The 8363-nt window shown below is 49.0% G+C and overlaps 1 protein-coding gene across 1 annotated transcript in view; it reads right to left on the bottom strand.

The window, feature by feature from the left end:
• Positions 1-3501: 3501 nt before the first annotated feature.
• The window catches only part of PLA2G4C (phospholipase A2 group IVC), a 62304-nt gene continuing 57442 nt past the window's right edge, over positions 3502-8363 (bottom strand). The window contains exon 17 of the mRNA XM_017889168.1: positions 3502-4051. The gene's annotated coding sequence lies outside the window, so the exon portion shown is untranslated. The remainder of the gene's footprint in view (positions 4052-8363) is intronic.

The raw sequence follows: 8363 nt of genomic DNA, 5'->3' as shown, positions 1-8363 counted from the left end.
GTTGGGAATGTGTGCGAGTGAGCAGGATGCAAGCGTGGACTTCAGGAAGTGGGCATGCACAGTGACTAAGAGCATGACATTTTCTCTTTCTCTGTTCATCTCTTTCCTTCTGTCTTTCCTGAATGATTTAGAGGGGAAAAGCAAGGTGGGGGTGTCAGGGAGGGTGAGAAGTTACGGTGGTGTCAAAGCCCAAAGGGGTTTTGAGGCTCCACACTAGGTAGGGTTAGGGGAGGAGGGGGCTGGGGGCCATCTGGTACGGGAAGCCAGCATTCCAATGGGGTAGTGGGGTGAGGAGGAGTCCACATAGAGCGGCAGTATGACCCAGGGTGTTGGGGCTTGAGAAGGTGGGGATAAATCCACAGATGGGCAGCTTGGTGTGCAACGTTGGAACATGAACTGAGTGGGGGGGGGGGCGTTTATATGCAGGCATTGTCTGGGGCAGGGGTTTGCACTGTAAGGCGATTAGGGAGGAGGCCACACAGGGGGCATCTGGCATGGGCTGTCATAACCCAAGCAGAGACAGAAGGATGTCCATTCATGGGAATAGCATGGTGTACGGTGTTGAAGCCACACTAGGCTGGGAAAGACATCCCCACAGGGGTGAAATGGCAAAGGAGAAGGGAAATTGGCTACACACGGTGAGTAAGGGGAATGGGTGCCAGGTCTCCCACTGGTGGAAAAGGGAATTACTAAGACAGAAAGGAGGAAAGTCGAATGAGCCCTGTGGTGTTGGACTGTAACTGGAGGTGCTGGTATGTCCTCATGGATCCCAATTGTATATAGAGATAAAAATAAACACATAGTTTCAGTGTGTATAGGAACATTTGTACACATATTCTCTAGCTCTCTCCACTAAGAGAACATAGAAACAGCGATGGCCCACACAAACGAGCACCGCTAGCATCCAAATCTTGACTTCTATTTACTATTCTCCACCAAATGAAACCAGAGTGCTTAGGAAATTTGGCTGATTCCATGTCTAGGGCAAAAAAAGAACAAGATGAGCCTACAAACATCCTATGCTTAAAGCAAGAAATTGCTCAAAGAGTTATGAGAACATGTAGAAACAACACAGGAGTCTGCTTGAAGAAGCTCCATTGGCCATACTGGGCAGTTCGAGAGTCAAAATAAATAATGATAGTAACAAATTATACAGGACCAGAGGAAACCAGGAGTCCACACTCAGATAAATAAAAAGGTAAATGGGAAGTTTGATATTTACAGAGCTCAAAATACCTCCCTACAAAATACCAGTTTAAAAGGAGTTACTTTATAGTGGACAAACATGGCAAACACCATCTTAGTCAAAGCGGACAGCATCAGTAATGTGGTAAGTTAGAATTTCGCACCACCTGACAGGATGTCACGAGAACAAAGCATCGCTTCTGCAAGATTCCTGAATCTCATCGTAATCAGACGTCAGACGAACCCAAATGGAGGGATGGTTTGCAAAATAACTAGCCTGTAAGCTTCAAAAATGTCAAGGTCATGAAAATCAAGGAAAGATTGAGGAACCATTCGAGATTGGAGGAGACTAAGAAGACATGGCCGAGGCCGGGCGCGGTGGCTCACACCTGTAATCCCAGCAATTTTGGAGGCCGAGGTGGGCGGATCACTTGAGGTCAGGAGTTCGAGGCCAGCCTAACCAACATGGAGAAACCCCATCTCTACTAAAAATACAAAAAACTTAGCTGGGCGTGGTGGCACATGCCTGTAATCCCTGCTACTTGGGAGGCTAAGGCAGGAAAATCGCTTGAACCCAGGAGGCAGAGGTTGCAGTAAGCCCAAGATTGTGCCGTTGCATTCCAGCCTGGGCAACTAGAGTGAAACTCTGTCTCAAAAAAAAAAAAAAAAAAAAGCCACGACTGAATGCAACACAGATTTCTGAACTGGATCCTTCTGCTATCAAGGTCTTCTTTGGGATGACTGGTGGTTTGCTGGCAATAGTTTGACAGCCTCTTGGCCTGTAGATGCCTCACCCCAATCCCTGCCTCCATGTTCACATGGCCTCCCCTCTGTATACATGCCTGTCTCTGTTTTAAATATCCTTACCTTAAAAAAAATTTTTAAGTCTGGGATACATGTGCTGAACGTGCAGGTTTGTTATGTAAGTATACATGTGCCATGCTGGTTTGCTGCACCCATCAACCGTTCATCTAGGTTTTTTTTTTTTTTTTTGAGGGACGGAGTCTTGCCTCTTGTCGGGCCCAGGCTGGAGTGCAGTGGCCGGATCTCAGCTCACATGCAAGCTCCGCCTTCCCGGGTTTACGCCATTCTCCGCCTCAGCCTTCAAGAGTAGCTGGGACTCAGTGCGCCCGCCACCTCGGGCCCGGCTAGTTTTTGTATTTTTTAGTAGAGACAGCCCCCCCCCCCCCCCCCCCCTCCCGCCCCCCCCCCCCCCCCCCCCCCCCCCCCCCCCCCCCTGGGTTTCACGTGTTAAGCAGGCATGGTCTCGATCTCCCTAGACCTCGTGATCCGCCCGTCTCGCCTCCAAAGTGCTGGGATTACAGGCTTGAGCCCACCTGGCCCGGGCCTGTCATCTAGATCTAGGTTTTAAGTCCTGCATGCATTAGGTATTTGTCATAATGTTCCCCTTCTCCTAAATCCCCCCTTTTCTTTCTTTTTTTTTTTTTCTTTTTTTTTCTTTGAGACAGAGTCTCACCCTGTCACCAGGCTCAAAGAGTTATGAGAACCTGTGCAGTGGTGTGATCTCGGCTCACTGCAACCTCCGCCTCCTGGGTTCAAGCCATTCTCCTGCCTCAGCCTCCCGAGTAGCTGGGACTATAGGTGTGTGCCACCAAGCCCAGCTAATTTTTATATTTTTAGTAGAGATGTGGTTTCACCATGTTGGCCAGGATGCTCTCGATCTCTTTGCTTCGTGATTCACCTGCCTCGGCCTCCCAAAGTGCTGGGATTATAGGCGTGAGCCACCATGCCGGGTGAAATCCTCCCTTTTCATAAGGACACTAGTCATTGTGGATTAGCGTCCACACAGATGACCTCATCTTCACTTGATCACATTGGTAAAAGACCTTATTTCCATGCAGGCCACATTCACAGGCACTGGGGGTAACAATGGCCACATCTTTTGGTGGGGGTGGGACACACAGTTCATCCCTTAACAGTCCTGCTTTAATTCTGGAAAGACTGTATGAATAATAATTGCTCTGGAACTCCATCAGTGCCAGACATTATTCTAAGGTCTTGAGACTCATTAACTCCGTTAAGCCTTTCAAGGATACAGGCTCCATGATGGTCTATTCTACAGATGATGAAACTGGGGCACGGAGGCGAAGGATCTTGTCCATGTTCTCATGGTGAGTAGATAACAGAAGTAAGATTCAAGCCCAGCTGTGGAGCCACCATGCTGAATTGCTAAGATATAGATGGAAGAAGATGGAAAGGAAAGGGGGAAGGGAAGAAAGGAAGAAGTAAAGGGTACACAGAGGGTGAAAAGGGCCGCAGCAGGGGTGGTGGCAGACCAAGACACACACGCACAGCTAATCCATCAGTTAATCAGCAAGCATTTATTGAGCACCTGTTGTATTCTCAGAGCTCCCCTTGGCTCTGGAGAGACAGCCCATGATTTAATCCCCAGCTCTTACTTCTACAGAGCTAACTTCTACAGAGCTACTGGCTGGAAGTGCAGTAATAAAGGAGCAGTTAAAGGCATTGGTCTGATCTACCACATTCATTTTGGCTATCTGGACATTGGACATGATACTTCTTTCTGATTGTCAGAGACTCATGCTCCAGCTCCAGGATCTCCCAAGGGACCTGCAGGACAAATTTCACCACCTGCAGCTCCTTGGACCCCTTCTTCTGAATGATGCTATCAAAATCACAGTCCAGCTGGTCACTGGTGATTGGCCCTGTTAGGATAGCCAAGGTGAACTCAAGGCCACGAAGCATGTGGCTGAAGGGAGTGAAGAACAGGAAGGCCAGGTGGACATCAGGGTCCTGGTAGACCAACAGGCCCACACTGCCCTGGAAGCTGAGGCTCATCTACACCAAGGAGCAACTTTGGGTATAACGCTTCGGGTAATAGAGCCTGGGGAGAAAGGAAAGTTAGAAGTTACCACTGTGCTTTGTAGGAAGTGTTGCACATTGGATAAGATTAGAAGATCTGGAAGCCTCTACAGGTCAGACATGACTTAGGAAAAAGACATTCATCCATTCTTTCATGAATTGAGAAGACCTGGAGCTCCACCACCTCCTCCTGTGGAGCTCTTGTGATCTATGTTTACCGTGTAAATGTTTATTTATCCAACACTATGCTTATTAAGCATGTATCAGATGCTGGGCTAGGAGCTAACTCCTTGGCCTACATCGAATGTCATGATACCTGCCAGAATTCACAAGATCTGAGCTCTGTCCATCTCTCCAATCACATTTCATTCCGTGCTTCCCCTACCCTGATCCAGCAATAGCAGTTTTCCTCCTGTTCCTTGAATAGACTAATATAGTTTGGAAATTCATCCCCTCCAAATCTCACGTTGAAATTGATCCCCAGTGTTGGAGGTGGGGCCCAGAGGGAGATGTTTGGATCATGGGAGTGGATCCTTCATGAATGGGCTGGTGCCTTCCCTGCGGTAATGAGTGAGTTCTTGCTCTATTAGTTCACTTGAGATCTGGTTGTTAAAAGGAAACTGGTACTTTCCTCCCTTCTCTCTCTCACCATGTAACATGCCAGCTCCCCTTCCCCTTCCACCAGGATTAGATGCTCCCTGAAGCCTTCACCAGAAGCAGATACAGGCGCCATGCTTGTTGCACAGCCTGCAGAACCATGAGCCAAATAAACCTCTTTCCTTTATAAATTACCCAGCCTCAGATATGCCTTTCTATCAGTACAAAATGTTATAGACATAGGTAAGACATAGATCAAGGTCTTTCCCACTCCAGATACTTTGTATTTATTTTTCCTTTGCACAGAATTCTGTTCCCCAAGACTTCCTCATGGCCACCCCCTCTCAGTATTCAGTCCCAGGTGAAAGGTCTCTCCCTCGGGATGCCTTCCCAGACCCCCAGCCCCTTTCCTAAAAGCCTTCACTTCACTCCTCAGCACACCGCACGTTCGGTCGTCTCCACGGCACTTACTCTCCATGGCCATCCTGTTGACTCCTTTGTTTACCTGTTTATGTCATGTTGCCCCCCCGGGAGGAGGTACCATTCTACAACAGCAAGAACCTCACCTGACCTGTATGCAGCCATGGCTGCAGGACCTGGGCAGACTGGATCTAGTAGGCATCCAGGAAATGTTTGTGGAATCAACGAATGAAAGAATGGACACTGTGGTGGGCAAAGTGATGTGGTTCCTGACCCCACACTGCTGCACACCTTATTATGAGGAGAGAGAGTCAACAAATAATCATAAATAACCCCTGAGTTCTACAGGTGAGAAGGTGGGGAATGGACAGGCACAGAGGAAGATCATGTGTAGACACAGGGAGGCACCATCTGCAAGCCGAGAGAGGCCTCAGGAGAAACCACCCCTGCTCACACCTTGATCTTGGACTTCCAGCCTCCAGAACTGCGAAACAGTGTCTGTTATTTAAGTCACCTGATCTGTGGTGCTTTTTTGAGACGGAGTCTCCCTCTGTCAGCAGGCTGGTGTGCAGTGGCACGATCTGGGCTCACTGCAACCTCCACCTTCTGGGTTCAAGCGATTCTCCTGCCTCAGCCTCCCAAGTAACTGGGACTACAGGTGCCCGCCACCACGCCCGGCTAAGTTTTATATTTTTAGTAGAGCAGGGCTTCTTCACCATGGTGGCCAGGTTGGTCTCGAACTCCTGACCTCGTGATCCGCCCACCTCTGCCTCCCAAAGTGCTAGGATTACAGGCATGAGCCACCACACCCAGCCTCTGTGTTACTTTTTAATGGCAGCCCCAGCAAACTAATATACAACCCCTCATTAGAAGACAGATGAGCAGCAAATAATCATCCTGCCCCATGCCAGGCAGGGCTTTTGGGGAAACTCTCTGGGGAACACAAACTGGTCCAGAGGCCCAGAATGGCTTTCTCTTCCCTCTACCTTGCAACCCTGGGGTCACTGACTCAACCTGGTCCTCAGGGTGCTAATTATCTTGTCTAGGGACCAATTACACTGGAGCCAGGTGGGCCTTTGAAAAGGTGACTCAGATAAAGCTACTCCCCTGCTCAAAACTTAACAACAGCTTCCCACTACATGCAAAATAAAATTCTAACTCTTCCCCTGGTTTCTGTCATCTGGGTCCTGCCTGCGTCTTTGTGGCAGGCTGAATAATGGCTCCCAGTGATGTCCCTATCCTAATCCCTGGAGCCCATGAATATGTGACTTTTTTTTGCGACAAGGTCTCACTTTGTCACCTAGGCTGGAGTGCAGTGGTGTGATCTGGGCTCACTGCAACCTCCACTACTGAAGGTTAAGCAATCCTCCCACCTCAGCCTCCTAAGGAGCCGGGACCATAGGCATACACCACCATGCCTTGCTATTTTTTTGTACTTTTAGTAGAGATGGTGTCTTGCCATGTTGCCCAGGCTGGTCTGAACTCCTGAGCTCAAGTGATCTGCCTGCCTTGGCCTCCCAAAGTGCTGGGATTACAGGTGTGAACCACTGCTCCTGGCCAGTATGTGAGTTTCCATGGCAAAAGGGACTCTGCCGATGAGGTTAAGCTAAGGATCCTGAGATGAGGAGAGGATCCTGGGTATCTGGGTGGATCCAATGGAATCACATGGGTCTTTCCTTATAAGAGCAAGGCAGAAGGTCAGAGCAAGGAGGAGATGAGATGACAGAAGCAAGAGGCTGAAGGAGGGGCCATGAGCCAAGGAATGTGGGTGGCCTCTAGAAGCTGAAAAAGGCAAGGAACAGCTTCCCCCCTGGAGCCTCCACAGAAGTCGGCCCTGCTAACACTTCGGGTTTTGCTCCATAACACTCGTTTCAGATTTCTGACTTCTAGAACTGTATGAGTCCATTCTCACACTGCGATAAAGACACTACCTGAGACTGGGTAATGTATAAACAAAAGAAGTTTAACTGACTCACAGTTCCACATGGCTGGGGAGGCCTCAGGAAACTTATTAGGTCAGTGTAAAAGTAATTGCGGTTTTTACCATTACTTTTAGTTGCAAAACTGCAATTACTTTTGCACCAACCTAATACAATCATGGTGGAAGCAGAGCATCTTCTTCACAGGGTGGCAGGAGAGACGAGAGAGAATGAGAGAGACAGAGAGAGACAGCAGGGGAAACCATCAGATGCTCGCCGGAGCGCGGGTGGCCCTCAAGCCGTAATCCCAGCACTTTGGGAGGCCCGAGACCCGGGCGATCACAGGTCAAGAGATCGAGCATCCCTGGCCCTAACACGGTGAAACCCCATCTCTACTAAAAAAATAGCAAAAACTAGCCCGGCGAGGTGGGCGGGCGCCTGTAGTCCCAGCTACCTCCGGAGGCTGAGGGCAGGAGAAATGGGTAAACCCGGGAGGCGGAGGCTTGCATGAGCCCGAGATCCGGCCACTGCACCAGCTGGCGAAAGAGCTAGACTCCCTTCTCAAAAAGAAAAAAAAAAAAAACATCAGATCTCCATGAGAACCCCCTCACTCTCGTGAGAACGGCACAAGGGAAGCCACCCCCAAGATCCAATTACCTCCCACCAGGTCCCTCTCTTGACACGTGGGGATTACAATTCAAGATGAGATTTGAGTGGGGACACAGAGCCAAACCATATCGATAGAGTAAGCTATCTGTGGAGATATCTGTGGCCTTTCATCTGTGGCCTAGGAACAAAAGGAAAGACAGTTTCTTGCATGACTCAGCTTAATGAAGCTTTCAGCTTCATTTTTAATTTTTAATTTTTTTATTTTTTATTTTGCAGGCAAGGTCTTGCTCTGTTGCTCAGCCTGGAGTGGGGTGGTACGATCATCGTTCACTGCAGCCTCAAACTCCTGGGCTCTGGCAATCCTCCCACCTCAGCCTCCTGAGTAGCTGAGACTATAGGCCTGTGCTACCACACCCAGCTCATTTTTAAAATTATTTGTAGAGATGTGGTCTCACTATGTTGCCCCAGGCTGATCTTGAACTCCTGGGCTCAAGCGATCCTCCTGCCTTGGCTCCCCAAAGTGCTGGGATTATAGACATGAGCCACAGTGCCCAGCCACAGCTTAAGTTTTTCCTTCTGGCACAGTGAATTGGGGTCATGTGATTTCATTTTCCTTTCACAGAGATATGGTTTGGCTCTGTGTCCTCAACCAAATCTCATCTCAAATTGTAATCCCCTCTTGTTGCGGGAGGGGCCTGGTGAGAGGTGATTGATGGGAGTGTACTTCCCCCTTGCTATTCTGGTGATAGTGAGGGAGTTCTCATGAGATCTAGTTGTTTAAAAGGGTGT

Source organism: Rhinopithecus bieti, unplaced genomic scaffold (genome assembly GCF_001698545.2).
Source record: "Rhinopithecus bieti isolate Rb0 unplaced genomic scaffold, ASM169854v2 scaffold_574, whole genome shotgun sequence".
In the NCBI taxonomy this organism is placed as follows: Eukaryota; Metazoa; Chordata; class Mammalia; order Primates; family Cercopithecidae; genus Rhinopithecus; species Rhinopithecus bieti.
The sequence above is the reverse complement of the archived record's forward strand: the minus strand, read 5'-3'. Positions and strand labels throughout refer to the sequence as shown.